The sequence below is a fragment of the Lucilia cuprina genome, chromosome 4, assembly GCF_022045245.1.
Source record: "Lucilia cuprina isolate Lc7/37 chromosome 4, ASM2204524v1, whole genome shotgun sequence".
NCBI lineage: Eukaryota > Metazoa > Arthropoda > Insecta > Diptera > Calliphoridae > Lucilia > Lucilia cuprina.
The window spans coordinates 29,370,662-29,388,541 of NC_060952.1; the positions used below are offsets into that span (position 1 = coordinate 29,370,662).

A 17,880-nucleotide genomic window follows, 5' to 3' on the forward strand; every position below is an offset into this window, starting at 1 on the left:
TATCTATCTATCTATCTATCTATCTATCTATCTATCTATCTATCTATCTATCTATCTATCTATCTATCTATCTATCTATCTATCTATCTATCTATCTATCTATCTATCTATCTATCTATCTATCTATCTATCTATCTATCTATCTATCTATCTATCTATCTATCTATCTATCTATCTATCTATCTATCTATCTATCTATCTATCTATCTATCTATCTATCTATCTATCTATCTATCTATCTATCTATCTATCTATCTATCTATCTATCTATCTATCTATCTATCTATCTATCTATCTATCTATCTATCTATCTATCTATCTATCTATCTATCTATCTATCTATCTATCTATCTATCTATCTATCTATCTATCTATCTATCTATCTATCTATCTATCTATCTATCTATCTATCTATCTATCTATCTATCTATCTATCTATCTATCTATCTATCTATCTATCTATCTATCTATCTATCTATCTATCTATCTATCTATCTATCTCTATCTATCTATCTATCTATCTATCTATCTATCTATCTATCTATCTATCTATCTATCTCTATCTATCTATCTATCTATCTATCTATCTATCTATCTATCTATCTATCTATCTATCTATCTATCTATCTATCTATCTATCTATCTATCTATCTATCTATCTATCTATCTATCTATCTATCTATCTATCTATCTATCTATCTATCTATCTATCTATCTATCTATCTATCTATCTATCTATCTATCTATCTATCTATCTATCTATCTATCTATCTATCTATCTATCTATCTATCTATCTATCTATCTATCTATCTATCTATCTATCTATCTATCTATCTATCTATCTATCTATCTATCTATCTATCTATCTATCTATCTATCTATCTATCTATCTATCTATCTATCTATCTATCTATCTATCTATCTATCTATCTATCTATCTATCTATCTATCTATCTATCTATCTATCTCTATCTATCTATCTATCTATCTATCTATCTATCTATCTATCTATCTATCTATCTATCTATCTATCTATCTATCTATCTATCTATCTATCTATCTATCTATCTATCTATCTATCTATCTATCTATCTATCTATCTATCTATCTATCTATCTATCTATCTATCTATCTATCTATCTATCTATCTATCTATCTATCTATCTATCTATCTATCTATCTATCTATCTATCTATCTATCTATCTATCTATCTATCTATCTATCTATCTATCTATCTATCTATCTATCTATCTATCTATCTATCTATCTATCTATCTATCTATCTATCTATCTATCTATCTATCTATCTATCTCTATCTATCTATCTATCTATCTATCTATCATCCTATCTATCTATCTATCTATCTATCTATCTATCTATCTATCTATCTATCTATCTATCTATCTATCTATCTTCTCTATCTATCTATCTATCTATCTATCTATCTATCTATCTATCTATCTATCTATCTATCTATCTATCTATCTATCTATCTATCTATCTATCTATCTATCTATCTATCTATCTATCTATCTATCTATCTATCTATCTATCTATCTATCTATCTATCTATCTATCTATCTATCTATCTATCTATCTATCTATCTATCTATCTATCTATCTATCTATCTATCTATCTATCTATCTATCTATCTATCTATCTATCTATCTATCTATCTATCTATCTATCTATCTATCTATCTATCTATCTATCTATCTATCTATCTATCTATCTATCTATCTATTTATCTATCTATTTATCTATCTATTTATCTATCTATTTATCTATCTATTTATCTATCTATTTATCTATCTATCTATCTACCTACGATTGCATGAAATTTTATAAAAGTTCCAACTTTAAAGATTTCATACATTGTTTAGTCTGATCCCAAACAGCATTAACAATAAATATACATATAAAGTAAAGAAGACAACAACAATGACGACGATTAAACATCAAACATTTCTCTTTGTTTTTAATTAGTATTCCAAGCACTCGATATTTTGTTTATAACAATCAGTGTGATTTTGTTTTTTTATATTATTATTTCATACAACTTGTAGTTGTTTTTACCATAAAAACGCACATTGTATATCGATCGTTAAATATAAAAGCGAAACGCGAAAAATAACAGATAAAAAACAGCAATATGCAAAAACTTAATAAATTCACTTTACTCGTCCATCATGCGCAGGCGCGCGCGCTTTTTTCCCTTTAAAACACAGAAAATAAAAAAAAAATATTAAAAAAATTTAAACCATGTTTTTAGCATAAGACAATGTTGAATTTGTTCTATTTAACCTTTTTAAGTTTTGTTTTTATTCTTGAATACAAAAAAAAACTTTAAATCATAAATTCATGTTAAAAATCACTAATAAATTAAATCTCTTGATATGTTTTTGGCAGTTTCACTTGAATTCTGATAAAAAATAAAGAAATAAGCGCAGTCCATGCTTGAAATATTAAAGAAAAAGAACTGAAATATTATTAAACAAAAAGCAACAAAACGTCTGCATTGAAGGCACGAGCAAAGCAACATAAAACAGTAGCCCCTTAAGTGATATTCAAAAGTGTTTGGGAAATTCGGTATTTGAAAAACAATTGGGTAAGTGGTTATATATATTATCCAATTTTATTGGGATTTAATAAAATTACAATTGCTGGCTGCATTATATGTTTAGAGTGCAAGCAGTTATGATTTAGTGTCTTGTTCTTTCTGTACTGCACTGTAATTTCTTTTTCATGTACGAAAAAAAAAACAAAACTCCTCCACCTACATTATTTGTTGCATATATTTAAAATTGGCACAATTTATTTAACTTTCAACATTTGTTTTCTTTTTTTACTCCCTCACATTAACATGACGCCATTTATTAAAGTACAAACAAAAAAGTAGTTGCAACGTCCAACATAATGCAGAACCCACACACACTCCAAATACGAGTATATATTTTTGTTTAATGAGCATTTTCTGTTAAAATATTTTTCGATAAAAAAAAATTACAATTGATTTTTTGAAATTACCTTCCAAATTAGCAGAAGTTGTAATTCTACGAAAAAAACTTTAATAATCACGCTACTCATACATGCATTAAATATTTTTATAAAATTGTAAAATTGTGTCATTGATAGTAATGGAGCGTAAGGAATATAAATTGAATTCTATGTAAATATTTTTTTTAGATTTTTAATACTTTGGTTATAATTTCCTATTGAATTGTAAATAACATAATGATTTTTGTGGTACCAGCCCCCTTATTAAACCCTTCACCTTCGTGAGAAGGGTATATATAAGTTTGTCATTCCGTTTGTAATTTCTATAATATAATTTTCCGACCCTATAACGTATATATATTCTGGATCCTTATAGATAGGGGAGTCGATTAAGCCATGTCCGTCTGTCTGTCTGTTGAAATCAGTTTTTAGAGGTCCCCAGATATCGGCGAGATCCGAATCTTCAATAATTCAGTTAGACATGCTTACGAGAAGATCGCTATTTAAAATCAGCAAAATCGGTCTATAAATAACGGAGATATGTGCAAAAATCCGAGACAACCTCTGAAAATTTCATCAAAAAAGCCAAATTTTTTTTTCATGCTTTGTTAAAAAAGCAACAACAACACTGTGAATTGGATAAAGATGTACATGTGCGTGTGGAGATGTATTTGGTTTTATTCAGCTGTGTGTTTTTTTTTTTTTTTTGTATGTTTGGATGCTATTCTGTTCTCACGAAGATGAAGGGTATTACAAGAACAAGGCGATAAAGCAGTAATATGTTTGTAATACAGCTCATATTTGTTTGAGGGTGGTAATACAGTTTGACGGTGGTATTACAGTACAACGGTTAATATTTAATTAACTTTGTGAAGGGTATATTAATTTAACTTGATGAAGGGTATATAAGATTTATTTTATAAACGGTTTATAGATTAGATTTTGTATGAAAATGTTGTTTTTTAAACCTAAGTAAAAATGTTGTTAGTGAATAAGGACACAGATTGTACAAATCCCCAGAACAAATTATTCTAAAGAAAAGCGGCGGATACTTTTAATACCACCAGCTTTTAGTAACGGCAAACAAGAGATACTGATAGCACCACTTTTCCCCCGGATTGTAATCACACCAAGATAATTTTTGATTCATTAAGGAAACATGCACCGGGAGAAAAAAAAATAAGAAGAAATAGCTCAAAATCCAAAAATAGTTTATTATTACTAGGCAAAGTCTTTTCCATACACTTAGCCAATATTCTTGGAATCCAATATTCAAAAAAAAAGAAAACAAAACAATCAATTCTCCACTACATTCTAAGAACACTTAGGCGTATGATTATTTTTTTTATTAAATTACAAACTTTTCAATTTATTTCAATACTTTTTCATTTCATTTAATATAAACATAGTACAAACAAAAATAGAAAAAATGAGAGCAAGAGAAATCAAAATAAAAAACAAATCCAAAAACCAGCTGATCGTCAAAAACAACGTCATACCTACATGTAGATATTTTTTGTTTTTGGATTTTTGTAGTTGTTGCTATTGTGTACTTTGTACTAATTTACTTAAATGTTTATGTTTGTTATTTTTGTGTTGATTTTTAATAAACTATAAATACAAAAAAAAATGTTTTGTAAATGTGTGGCGGCTATTTTGTCATTCATTCATTTTATACAACAAGCCTACAAGCAATTAATTTGTTCCAATTTAAAAGAGAAACACACAAAAAAAAACAAATAACAAAATCAAAAAAAGCTGACTATAAAAAGAACAAAATGGTTTAATTAGAATATAGAAAGATGCCAATTCACTGGTCATAAACAAAAACAGCCTAAGTCAAATTTTTGAAATTTTGTAAAAATTTATTTAAAATGATTCCAATATAAAAGAATACATAATTAATTTTTAATATACTTATTTTGAAGTCGTCTTAGTCGTTTTTTATGGAGAACACAAAATTTATCAATTAAAAATATTTGTTCTTAGTAATTTCTATCTGTTTTTTTTTCGTCTGTCATCTTGTCCTTCACAACTATTAGTAAATATTTTGTTGCTTTTTTTTGTACACTATTCAAAATAACTTGAAAGAAAATGACGTTGATGGAAACGAAGAAGAATGTGTGCCAATATCTTTTTTTTGTTTCTTTTTATACCCTACACCACTATAGTGGGGAGGGTATTATAAGTTTGTGCTGATGTTTGTAACATACAAAAATATTGGTCCAATACCCACCTTAAAGTATACCGATCGATTCAGAATCACTTTTTGAGTCGATTAAGACATGTCCGTCTGTCCGGCTGGCTGGCTGTCCATATAAACCTTGTGCGCAAGGTACAGGCCGCAATTTTCAAGATAATTTGATGAAATTTGGACCAAGCATGTTTTTTGGCACAGGGACGAAGCCTATTGAAAATGGTTGAAATCGGTCCATTATTTCAGCTAGCCCCCATACAACCGTACCTCCCGATTTGAACTTTTTATGCCATAATTACGTCAAATATTCTGCTATCTCTTTAAAAATTGGCACAAATAAGTTTTATATAAGTATAAATGACGCTGCAGATTTTCGTAAGGATATTTGACCCTAGCCCCCATACAAACCCCCCTTCAAAAAATGACTTAAACGTCTAAAATTGACTTGTAACCATTTGTATCGCAATAAAACTCAACAAAACTAACTGTTATTTAGAAATATATCCTTTTCCCAAATTAACCGAGGATCGGCCCATATTTGACCTATATAAAGCCTCATTTAAAAATTTTAGTTTTTTATCAATAAATTGATTAAATATTTTGGAATTATTGGTAATATTCAACAAAAACTTTCTTTATAAAAAATAAAAATTTTATAAAAAGTAAAAATTTTAAAAATATACTCATGGTGTAGGGTATTATATGGTCGGCCATGCCCGACTATACTTTCCTACTAGTTTTTTAATAGTTTCTTTTCCATTTTTTATTTGTGTGTCTTCTTTATATTTACTTGTATTTAATTCTTAAATAATATTTTATCTGATATTAAAAATAAATAAATAAATTTATAAATAAGTACCAGATGATGAAAAATTTGCAAAAACAAGACGATGTGTATAAATGTCAGAAAAGAAATTAGAATTGCTTAGAAAATTAACTGAAGAAACACCCAGCAGTTCGGGAAAGAGTCAATGAATGCATCGCAAAAAGATAGTTTTTTCCATTTACGTCTAACCACCCAGTTGGCTGCATTTAGTCTTTCGTCACGGATGAACTCTTTGTAAACGAGATTGAAGACAATCTTCACTTTAGTGTCCCCTTTGTAAGCGAGAGAGGTTAATTGAAAAACAAACTTAAGTTTTTCCTGTATCTTCGTAATCTATGGAGTCCTTGTAGAACAAACTCATGTTAAAATATCTTGTTACCTGGACAATTGTTTGCTAGGGGTACCCCAGGGGGTTGCAGACAATTATAACTTTAGTATCCCCTTTGTAAGCGAGAGAGAGGACAATTAAAAGCAAACTTAAGCACTTTTCTGTCTATTCGTAATCTATGTGGTAATTTAAGGACAAGTAGTAATAAATACTTAATGTGTCTGTTTTAAAATAACCCGTTTAAGTTTTGAAAAATTATTGGCCGTATAACTTACTTAATTAGGGATTCACATATGAAATCTAACCAGACCATCACTGTGAAAATTAATAGAATGTTACTGATTCGTTTTAAGTGTGAATTGCCAAAAAAATATAAAAAGGCAAATATAAAAAGTTTTGCTCAATCGCCATCCAACTACTATATAATTCGTTCGATGTAGGGTATTTCAAACTGGATTGATTCGTTACATATAAAGGCAGAAATATAGAAAAATTAACTCCTAAATAAAGATGCTTATCTATAAGAGTTGACTTTCGAATAAAAAAAATAATATAAAACTAAATTTAAGCCTGTGAAAACTTTCTGGTATATTTTCGTCATTCAAGTGGTAGTTTTTGTTTTTGAAATATTGCTCCTAGAAACATAAAATCAGACATATCGTCACCTGAAATGCAAAAGGGCGTCACAACACAATAATTATATCCCTACATTAATAAACATGTTTTAATATGATTGTACCGCCAGACATTGTCTATTATGTTACTTTTTCAGAACTTTCTGACTTGAGAAAATTTGTTGTTACGCCCTTTTGAATTTAATGTGAATAAAATCGGAGTTTTTTTGAATAGAGTTCTACAAATTTTTGACAAAAGTCGATTTTACATTTTTTTGTTCTTACGTAATGTTGCATTTCATCTGATGATATACTTCTTTTTAAAAAATTAACCCCCCTAAACGCTTGAGATGGATCCGCACATACCTAAAAGTAAACCATTCAAAACCAGTTCATATGGCTGACTAGATGTTCATGTAGAGCTAGTGCGCAAGGTACATGTCGCAATTTTCAAGAAAATTATATGAAATTTAGCCAATATGCTTTTTTGGCTTAATGGCGAAGCCTTAAATCTTTCTATTATGAATGAAGACAACGCACATGAGAAGTAATTCTGTCAAAAACCCAGCAACAAGCACAAGCCTGACCGTCCTTAAGAAATAAAAACGATGACGCGAGAGTTGTTCCCCAACTCAGACCTGAATTACAACTGAATATGAGGTATTAGCAGCAAAAATAAAACGAAGTACTTCCAAAAGATTAACATTTATCACCACTTTACCTTCTTTGAAAGAGATGTTTATTGACAAATCATCAAATGTAGTGAATTTTGAATCAAATAAAAAGGACATCACTTCTATGACAAGCCTGTGTTAAAATCATAGCTTCATCAGGTCTATTTAAGTAATTTCATGACTAATTCCACTTTTTTTTCATTTCTTTGGAATATTTTTTTGTTGCTGGCTTATTTAACATAATTATGAGTTTCTATCAATTTTTATGGAGTTTCTTGTTATATGAGTTCTAGTAGAAATAATGGACTGATTCAAGTACGTGCATACATACATCGTTATTGTAATGCAGTTGGTGTTGTAGTAGTAGTAGTAGTCAGATTATTTGTATGGGTTTTAAGTTATACATATATGCGTCATTATTTGTAAGTTCCCAGCAGTTCGACGGGACAGTCCCGAACTGACCACTTAACCTACTACTTGTGGTGGCCCCTAGCAATCTGACTAGCCAGGTGACCAAACTCTACACCCTAAAAAGAGACAGTACAAAGGGACACTAAAGAGACGACTGTCTTCATTCTCGTTTACAAAGAGTTTATTTGTGACGAAAGACCAAAGACATACGAATTGAAGTCAGCCAGGTAGTAAGATATTAATGGAACTAAAATTTCAAAATTTCAAGCGTCTACTCTCCAGAATACTATGGGACAATAATGTAACGATTAACCCAAAAGTTATAAATTTGAGTCAACCAGATGGTGTCATATTAGTATAAAATAATTTCTCCAAAAGATGGGTAAAATAACTACTTTCGGAAGTACAAAAAAAACAACTTTTAAGAGTATAATCTCTAGGTTACTTGAGGACAGTAAAGAGTCGACTGTCTCCGCTCCCGCTTACAAGGAGGACACTAAAGTGAAGACTGTCTTCATTCTCGATTACACGGGGTACATTCGTGACGAATGACCCAAAACATACGAATTACGATCATCCAAGTGGTTAACTATTAGTGGAAATTACTGTATTTTTCATATGCATTGACTCTTTGTCGAACTGCTGGGTTATTATTAGATTTACTTAGAAAGTAATGTAGGCGGTATGTAGTAGTAGTTATTGAAATGTAACCCAGCAGTTCGACAAAGAGTTAATGCATACGAAAAAGACAGTAATTTCCACTAATAGTAAACCACGTCGAACTGCTGGGAAATTCTCGAATTAAATCAAGTCTGTGTCATGTTTTTGCTAGAATAGTCATATCGAGTGATTCTGAATCGATTCTAATATTTTAGCTATAAAACAGAACATAAAAGTGGTATAGGATGTTATAATTAAATTAATTCGTTTGTGTAAATAAATGTTTCACAAACAATTGAGTATTTTTCTGCAGTTGATTTAATAATTACAAATTTATTGTTTTAATTTATTTATATATAATAACTAAATGTTTTCTGCATTAATTAAGTTTTGTTTGTTTTTATAATTTTATAAATTTACAAACTGAAACTTATTTAATTTTATTGGCGCTTTGACAAATTATTTAACCACCACTTTAAATTGATTTATTTTATTTTTTCTTATACATAAATATGTACATATATTTACTTTAATAATGCGTGTTTTATAGACAGAGCTTAAAATTAATTAAATCGTGTTTTTTTTAATTTCATAAAAATGTTTAATTTTGCTTAAAACTAATAACAAACAATATTATTGATTTCTTTGTATATATACATATGCATGTGTAGATACGCCTGTGGATTAGTTTCTGACTTTTGTGGTGTTTTTTATATTTCCTCGAGATTTAATTCCTTAAAATCATTTCATTTGTTTTGTAAATTATTTTTCCATTTAATTATATTTTTTTTGTTAATTTACTCTTTACTGTGGTTGTTGCCAAAATTAAATCTTTTAATATTATTTGTTTTATTACAAATACGTGCATATTTTAACAAAAATTATGAATTAAATGGAATTTTTTGCTGGACTTTATGAATTTTGTTTATTATTTTGGTAATTTTTTTGTTATTGTTATGGTTTTTAATATTTTTATTACTTTGGTTACAATGTTAAGGTGACGATTTTAATTGTTAATAAAAAAATGTTTTTATTACTGTGAAGCAAAAAAAAAAAACCTAAAAAGAGATTATACTCGAGCGTGGCAGACCATATCATACCCTACACCAGTTAAGAGAATATAATGTGATTTATTTAAGTTAAATGCATCCGATGATATAGAGTAGAAGAGGACCATATCCCACTTTTTTGAATAAAAACCATAATACATATTCTCACTGACCAAAAACGATGATAACGCCCCATCCATGGGGTATATTCGCCAAGGGGATGGTGTAGATTTGACATTAGTAAAATAAAACAAATATTAAAATTTATATTGCTGATTTATACTTAGCAAAGTATAATAAACAGATATTCATTGTTTAACATCACCTGGAATCCTTGTATTCGCGCATGTCCCCCAGAGGCATTTCGGTAGTTAATAATTATGATATCGTAAAAATATGATCTCTTCTTGTTCATCATTATTGACTTTCTATTGAAGAAAAATTCACACAGTGAAATATTTTCGCAGTCTTCGGTTTTCCAGTAGTTGGGGTTTGGTAGATGTGCCCCTGTGACGAATGATCCCCCTTATACTCTACATATTTAAGTATTGAAAAAAAAAAACATATCAGTTGTTTGGCGGTCAGATAAATTAATGGACCGATTTAAAAAATGTGCAATAAGCTTCGTTCCTGAGACAATGGAATATAATGTAAAAAAACTCTTTGAATTATCTTAAAAATTGTGATCTGTAGTCCTGATTACAAGATTTACAAGTCTATTTAGGAGGTTGTATGACGGCTAGGTGAAACAATGGACCGATATTAACCATTTCCAAAAATAGTTGTTGTCCCTGAGACAAAAGGAGATCATGTACAAAATTTCTTTGAATTATCTTTAAAATTGTAGTTTCAGTTGTATGGGGGCTAGATGAAATAAAGGACTTTTCTTAACCATTTTCAAAAGGCTTCCTTTCTCCTTGAGACAATAGAAAAGATCAATTTCAAATTCAATTTCATTGAATTATATCTAAAATTACAAGATTTACATGAAGCGATATAGACGTACTCAGATAATTATTCCAAGTCGATTGTTATATATTAAGTGGGATGTAGAACCAATATTATTATGCGTAACAAACATGCGCACAAACCTAAAATACCATCCCCACTACAGTGGTTTAATAAAGGTTTAATAAAAAATATGCTTTGTGTTTTTCTCACAAGGTTTAAAAAATTAAAAACCACAATTGAATTTATAAATTGGAAAAATATTTACAATAACAAGCAATATTTCTATATTCGGCTGTGCCGAATCTTATATACCCTTCACCAAGTATGTTTTAAAAAACTGTTTTTATTTATTTTGTATCTCTGCACACATGTCACACATAACATACACACAAACAAATATAAACTGTAGCAGAAAGAAATATTAACCGTTGTACGGTAAAACCACCGTCAAACTATATTACCACCCTCAAACAAGTATGAGCTGTATTACCAACATATTACTGCTTTTTCTAGTTATACCCTTTAATTACCCTTTAAATAGCGATCTTCTCGAAAGCATGTTGAACTGAATTATTGAAGATTCGGATCTCGCCGATATCTCGGGACCTCTAAAAACTGATTTCAACAGACAGACAGACGGACATTGCTTAATCGACTCCGCTATCTATAAGGATCCAGAATATATATACTTCATAGGCTCGGAAAATTATATTATAGAAATTACAAACGGAATGACAAACTTATATATACCCTTCTCACGAAGGTGAAGGGTATAATAACTAGTTCTAGAACGAGTGCAAATAGAACCACTTCAAAATTCTTAAACAACCACTTTGAAACCCGTTCCTATTAACATTGTTGTTTTTTTTAACACTTCCAAATAGTTTTTCAAAGAACTAGTTCAATAGAACGCATACTAGTTCCGAAACTACTTCTTGGAACCAGTTTAAAAGAATATGTTTACAAAGCTTCCTAAGAACTTGTTTCAAGAGTGACAAATTAGAGAAAAATCCTTGATGAATGAACTGGTTCGAGAAGCGTTCCATAGAATGAGTGTCAACTACATAAAACTTCTATAAAATCAGTTCTGAATTTAAAACACTGAAAATATCAATACTTAGAAGCAGTAATGTAAGAGTATTAGCAATTAATTCAAAGCGAATTAGTAAAACTTATAATTTTAAATATAAAAAATACATCAAATATTGAACGAAATCTCTCTTTGAATCAAAAACTGATTCATACTCCAAATGTTTGTTTTTTTTTTTGGAAAATTTACGTCAATTTTGATTAATATATAGACATCATCATTGTTTTTAATGAAACAAACAAAATAAAAAAATTTAATTTAAATATAAATAATTATTTTAAATGAAACGTAAGAAAATATCTAAGAAATACTATGAGTAATTCTATTACTCTCTCACTTTATTAAAAAAAAAATATAAATTAAAAAAAATACATGACGTTTTAATTTCAATATTTTCCTTTCCAAAACGTCAACAAGAAATTTCAATAATATAATTAAACTGCTTGTTTTTATCTTATTTTTTATTACTTAGATGAAGAAGAAAAATAAAACAATATATTTCTAATAAAATTTTGAAAAATTACTACATAAAGAAATTAATGCCAAAAAATCAACATTTGCAATAAAAACAATACTAATATAAATTATTAATTTTTTTATATTTATGTATTTATTTTTTATTATTTCTAGTAGCTGAAGTATAAAATAAACATTTAAATAAGAAAATTATTTTTAGTTTATGACGATGGATGATCATCATCATGTTGAATGAAAAAAATAAGTGTGATCATAATGATGTTGTTGAGAAACCACTTGTTGTTTCTGTTGTTGTAGCTGCATGTGTGTCTGAATTTTATAAAACTTAAATAAATCATATTTTTGTTAAATATTCCATAACATGTGTAAATTATTAGCTTTGATGATGATGATGATGATGACGATGATGAGGGTAGACATTAGTTAGAATTTATTTAGTTGTTGTGTAGGGAATTTTAAAAAGTGCGGTTAGGAATACTATGGAATCCCAGGAAAAGACATTACTTACCCGGTAAGCAGGCAAGTAATAGTGAAGCAATGTGAAAGTATTAACTTTTGGGGTGAATAACTAATTATTTTTGTTCGACGAGGTTCAAAAAATAACTGGTTACAAATGTGCTTACCCGACTTTACCGGGCTTAAAGATGGCTGTTTTTAACAGTCAACTGCTTAGACAAAATTAAACAGTTGGAACCCTTGAAATTATGAAAAATTCTATATTTTGCTTATTTAAAATTATTTCTTATTAATTTCAATAATATTCTCATTCTCTTCAATAAAACTCACAAAAAACTAAAATTCATAATGTTTGCGCCGTAAAAATAATAAAAATCCCTTTTATTTTAAGCCACAGAAGAGTAACACTTGAACTTGTACTTTGGCTGGGGTTTCTTCATGGACCACAGACTGTTTAAAGATTAATGTCACATTTTTTTTTTAGTTTTGAGTTTTTTGGGTCTGTCTTAAAAACTTCATGTGAATGTACTTGATCCCAAAATGAGGAGAAAAAAACACAAGTTACTTTTTTGCAAAACTGTGTAAAACGTACACAAATCAACAACTATCAGAGTAAATGGCGCATTTACCTAAATTGGAATTTCCGGTAAAAAGAAAAACAACTAAATAAAATTGAAAAAAAAAACGGTCAACCAACCAGAGTAGTATATGTATATTAAATAAAATATAGAAAAAATGAACTGTAATGATCAAAAAAAATAAACGTAGCAATCAACAACAAAACTATAATGAAATAATTTTTATTATAGTAAAGAAAGCAATATGGATAGAGAGAGAGAGAGGGGGTGAGACTTTTGTACCGCTCTTATGTGAAGAATACAGTTGCTGTGAAAAGTAATTAGACGATTTTCAATAAAAAAACATACATGGACTATACTGCCTAATCTATGGACTTCACTTTGGCCTTGACACCAAAATATATACGTACGCCAACACTATGTTGACAACGCAATGTTGTTGACATTGCAACAATTCGTCGTCGAAATCATTTTATAATCTGTTGTCAATAGTGAGCTTAGACAACAGATTTGTTAAGACTTAGACAACGGATTTGTATAAAATTTAGATATCGATAACGAAGTGTTGCATAATATTGTCGTACGTAGACTTAAACAACGGATGTTATTGAAAAATCATAAACACTTTAGTGTTATTTTGTTACTAGGTGTGTATATTACTTTTATATATAGTATATGAACTAGCCTATTGACTAGAAAATTATTTAGTCTATTGACATGTATTAGAGTAGTGTATTGACTAACCTATGTACTAGGTTTTGGCTAGTCTATAGACTAATGTATTAATTAACCGGTTGACTTTTTTTCTTTATGAACAAGCCTACTGACTAACCTATTGACTATTCTATTGAATTATAGTGTATTGTCTAATACGTGGACTACTCTTTTCTCTAGTTTATGGGCATACCTAGTTTAAACCATAGACTAGTCTATAGACTACTATTTTTTCTAGTATATGAACATGATCATCGATTGACCTGTTGACTATTTTAATGACTAGTCTATGGACTAGTGTATTGACTAATATGTGAACTAATTTGTGGACTACAATCTAATCTTTTGACTAGTCTATTGTCTAGTCTATTATCTAGTCTATTGTTTAGTCTATTGTCTAGTCTATTGACTAGTATATTGACTAGTCTATTGTCTAGTCTATTATCCTCACTATTGTCTGGTCTCTTGACTAGCCTATGTCTTGTCTCTTGACTAGCCTATGTCTAGTCTCTTGACTAGTCTATGTCTAGTCTATTGACTAGTCTTTTGTCTAGTCTATTAATTAGTCTTTTGTCTAGTCTATTGATTAGTCTTTTGTTTAGTCTATTGACTTGTCTATTGTCCACTCTATTGTCTAGTCTATTGATTAGTCTTTTGTCTAGTCCTTTGGCTAGTCTATTGTGTATATTAACTGTTTTATTGTCTAGTCTATTGACTGATCTATTATCTAGTCTATTGATTAGTCTATTGACTGATCTATTGTCTATTGACAGATTGATTAATCTTTTTGTTAGTATTTTTTCTAGTCTATTGTCTACTCTTTTGTATAGTCTATTGACTGATCTATTGGCTAGTATATTGACTAGTCTACTGTCTAGTCAATTGCCTAATATATTAACTGGTCTATTGTCTAGTCAATTGATTAGTCTATTGCCTAGTCTATTGACTAGTCTGTGTCTAGTCTATTGTCTATTGACTAATCTATTGTCTAGTCTATTGATTAGTTTTTTGCCTAGTCTATTGACTAGTCTAATAACTAGTCTATTCTCTAGTCTATTCACTAGTCTATTGTCTAGTCTATTGTGTAGTCTATAAACAAGTCTGGACATGGACATTACTACTGCTCCAAAATTATTTACTGAAATTCACTTTTTTCACCCATTGTCTTCAGCTTCTCTGTAATATTGAATGTTTTTTTTATCTCTAAGTGTAAGAAAGACAGAATATATAAAAAGCTCAATGCTTTTGGATAAATAAATCTTAAATAAAGAAAACATAAAATAATTCAACTAAAAAAAAAAATTACGACGTTTATATAGTTTTGAATGTCACCACATCAACAAAAACTAACTGTTGTGTCAGACGTACCCACACCATCAACCCAATAAACGTCTTTGTCTTTATGTCATTTACGAAAAAAAATATATATTTAAATTATTTTGAATTTACTCCAGTTTTGAGAGAAAAAAAATATTAAATTGGAAATTTAAAAGAAAGAAATCATTATTAATATTTTGTAAAAAAAAAACAAAAAACTTAATCATCATCATGATATTTGTGGCCTTTAAATGATTAATTATAAAATTTTATTTTATTGTCAACGTAATGCATGAAATCCCTGTAAATCAACCAAGAGTTTTAAGAATTTGTTCAAATTTACTTATAACTCTTCAATGTCGTGACGATTAATATGTGCTATATACTCTTATGAACATTTTTTTATTTTAAACAATAAATAATTTATAATTTATTATGTTCAGATTGTTTATTTGAAATATGCCCTATATATTGTGTAAGTTTATTTTTTAAAATTTCTTTGAAGTTTTTTTTTTGTTTTTTTTTTTTTTAACAAATACTTGTTATAATTTCATTGTTTTGAAATTCTTAGGAAAATATATATAGTTTTATTTAATGGAAATTAAGAATTTAGATTGACTGAAGTAATTGAAAATTTGGTATGTTTTATGAAATAAGTTTTTCATTTGATGTAATGGTTTTTGATTGATTGAGAAATTTATCAGAAATTGATGGATATGCTAAACATCACACTTTTTCGAATTTAAATGGAAATTATTTTAAATTAAACACAAAAATCTAAAAAAGTCTTTCGACATTTTGCTAATTTAAAGTTAACCACCGTTAAAGTAAACTCAATAAATCGGTACAGTTTTCCTTAAAAGTCAAAACAAACACAAATTGTAGTCAAAAAATTGAGGTTGAACATAAATTGAAACAATTCCAAATTTGCAGCAAAACATTTGTTTAAGTTCTTAATATGTTTCGATTGATTGTTAAAAACCTTAACAAAATTAACCCCCATAAATATTGAAAAAGCTCTTATAAGGCGTTGTGGTTTTGTTAAATAGAAAATAACAAGTTGTAAACAAATTATTATAACAGTTAATAAATATAAATTTGTGGCTTTTTTTGCAAAAAAAAAAAAAATCTAAAACGTTTTTTTAATATTAATTAGAAAAAGAAATTAAACCGCAAGTAAAACTTATTAACTACACAAAAGGTTTAATTTCAAATTTAATGTAAAAAAACAACTGTCACTGAAAACACTTTTAAAGTAAATTTTTTTTTTCTCTCTTTATTTTTTTGTCACTAAAAAAGGAAGGGAAACTATTGATGGGCAATGCACATAAAATTATGCAATGCACATGAAATGAGGAAAAAAAAAGTTAAGAAAATTTAAAACAGGGATTTTCCCACTGGCACAATGTCCATAATGACAGGAAATAATAAACCATAAACAGTTTTAATACAGGTCTTCTACTATTAAACAAACACTAATTAAAACTATTTCTATGCGCGACAAAGATTTTTTTCCATAATAAAAATAATATAAAAAACAATATTAAATATTAAAATCTACATAGACATTAAAAATAGACAGAAGTATAAGCATTTACAGCTATATTAGTGACACGCACCTCATATCCAACAAAAACAACAACAGTCACAACTGTCAACAAATATTAGTTTAAACAGTGTGACTATTTCCGTCTTTAAGCACCTGTGTGCACATATCCGTTTTGACAACAGTAACAATTACTAACATTACAAATACAACAATTGTTGCAACATCATACCATACATACAGAGTAATAATCGTAAAAAACCTTAACTCCCGCCATATACTAAGTAAATACTTCTCAATTTATATTTAAACACCCACCACCTAGTGACCTCTACTAAGAATTCAACCAACCCAGCCAAGCCATCCGTTGTAGTCTGTAACTTTAACTGACCGTTGCTTATTCACACATAAACTTTGAAATTAAATGTTGAAAAAAACTTAAACTTACAAAATCATAATCAAAACAAAGCAACTTTATAAAAATATAATAATCATCATCTATTGGGAAATCATAGATACTAAGAGTTTATTTACTATAATGTCTAACTTTATGTCCATTTGTTTGGCTGTCTGTCCGCCGCCTGCTAGTCCACCCGTTTTTTTTTTCAGTTTATAATTTTCATTATTATTTTGTTTGTAGTCGTGGTGCAGAACAATTATTTTATGTATTGAAAAATTATTTGCTTCCGTTATTGGGAAAATTTTAATATGCATTTTATGTTTAAAACAACACATTGTCTGGTGATCTGAGAAGAACAACCTTGTGGGAAAAGAAGATAGATAGATAGATAGATAGATAGATAGATAGATAGATAGATAGATAGATCGATAGATAGATAGATAGATAGATAGATAGATAGATAGATAGATAGATAGATAGATAGATAGATAGATAGATAGATAGATAGGTAGATAAATAGATAGATAGATAGATAGATAGATAGATAGATAGATAGATAGATAGATAGATAGATAGATAGATAGATAGATA

General features: G+C 28.5%; 2 protein-coding genes across 3 annotated transcripts in view; one reads left to right on the forward strand and one right to left on the reverse strand.

Annotated features, from left to right (window-relative positions):
• The window catches only part of LOC111676508 (PR domain zinc finger protein 15), a 46,344-nt gene that overhangs the window by 13,140 nt on the left and 15,324 nt on the right, over positions 1-17,880 (reverse strand). The gene's annotated exons all lie outside the window — the stretch shown is intronic.
• Positions 1-17,880, forward strand: part of LOC111676505 (phosphoinositide 3-kinase adapter protein 1) — a 91,067-nt gene that overhangs the window by 2,047 nt on the left and 71,140 nt on the right. The window contains exon 2 of one of the 2 annotated variants that reach the window (XM_046950355.1): positions 2,414-2,612. The exons of the other annotated variant lie outside the window; for it this stretch is intronic. The gene's annotated coding sequence lies outside the window, so the exon portion shown is untranslated. The remainder of the gene's footprint in view (positions 1-2,413; positions 2,613-17,880) is intronic. 2 annotated transcript variants of the gene reach the window in all.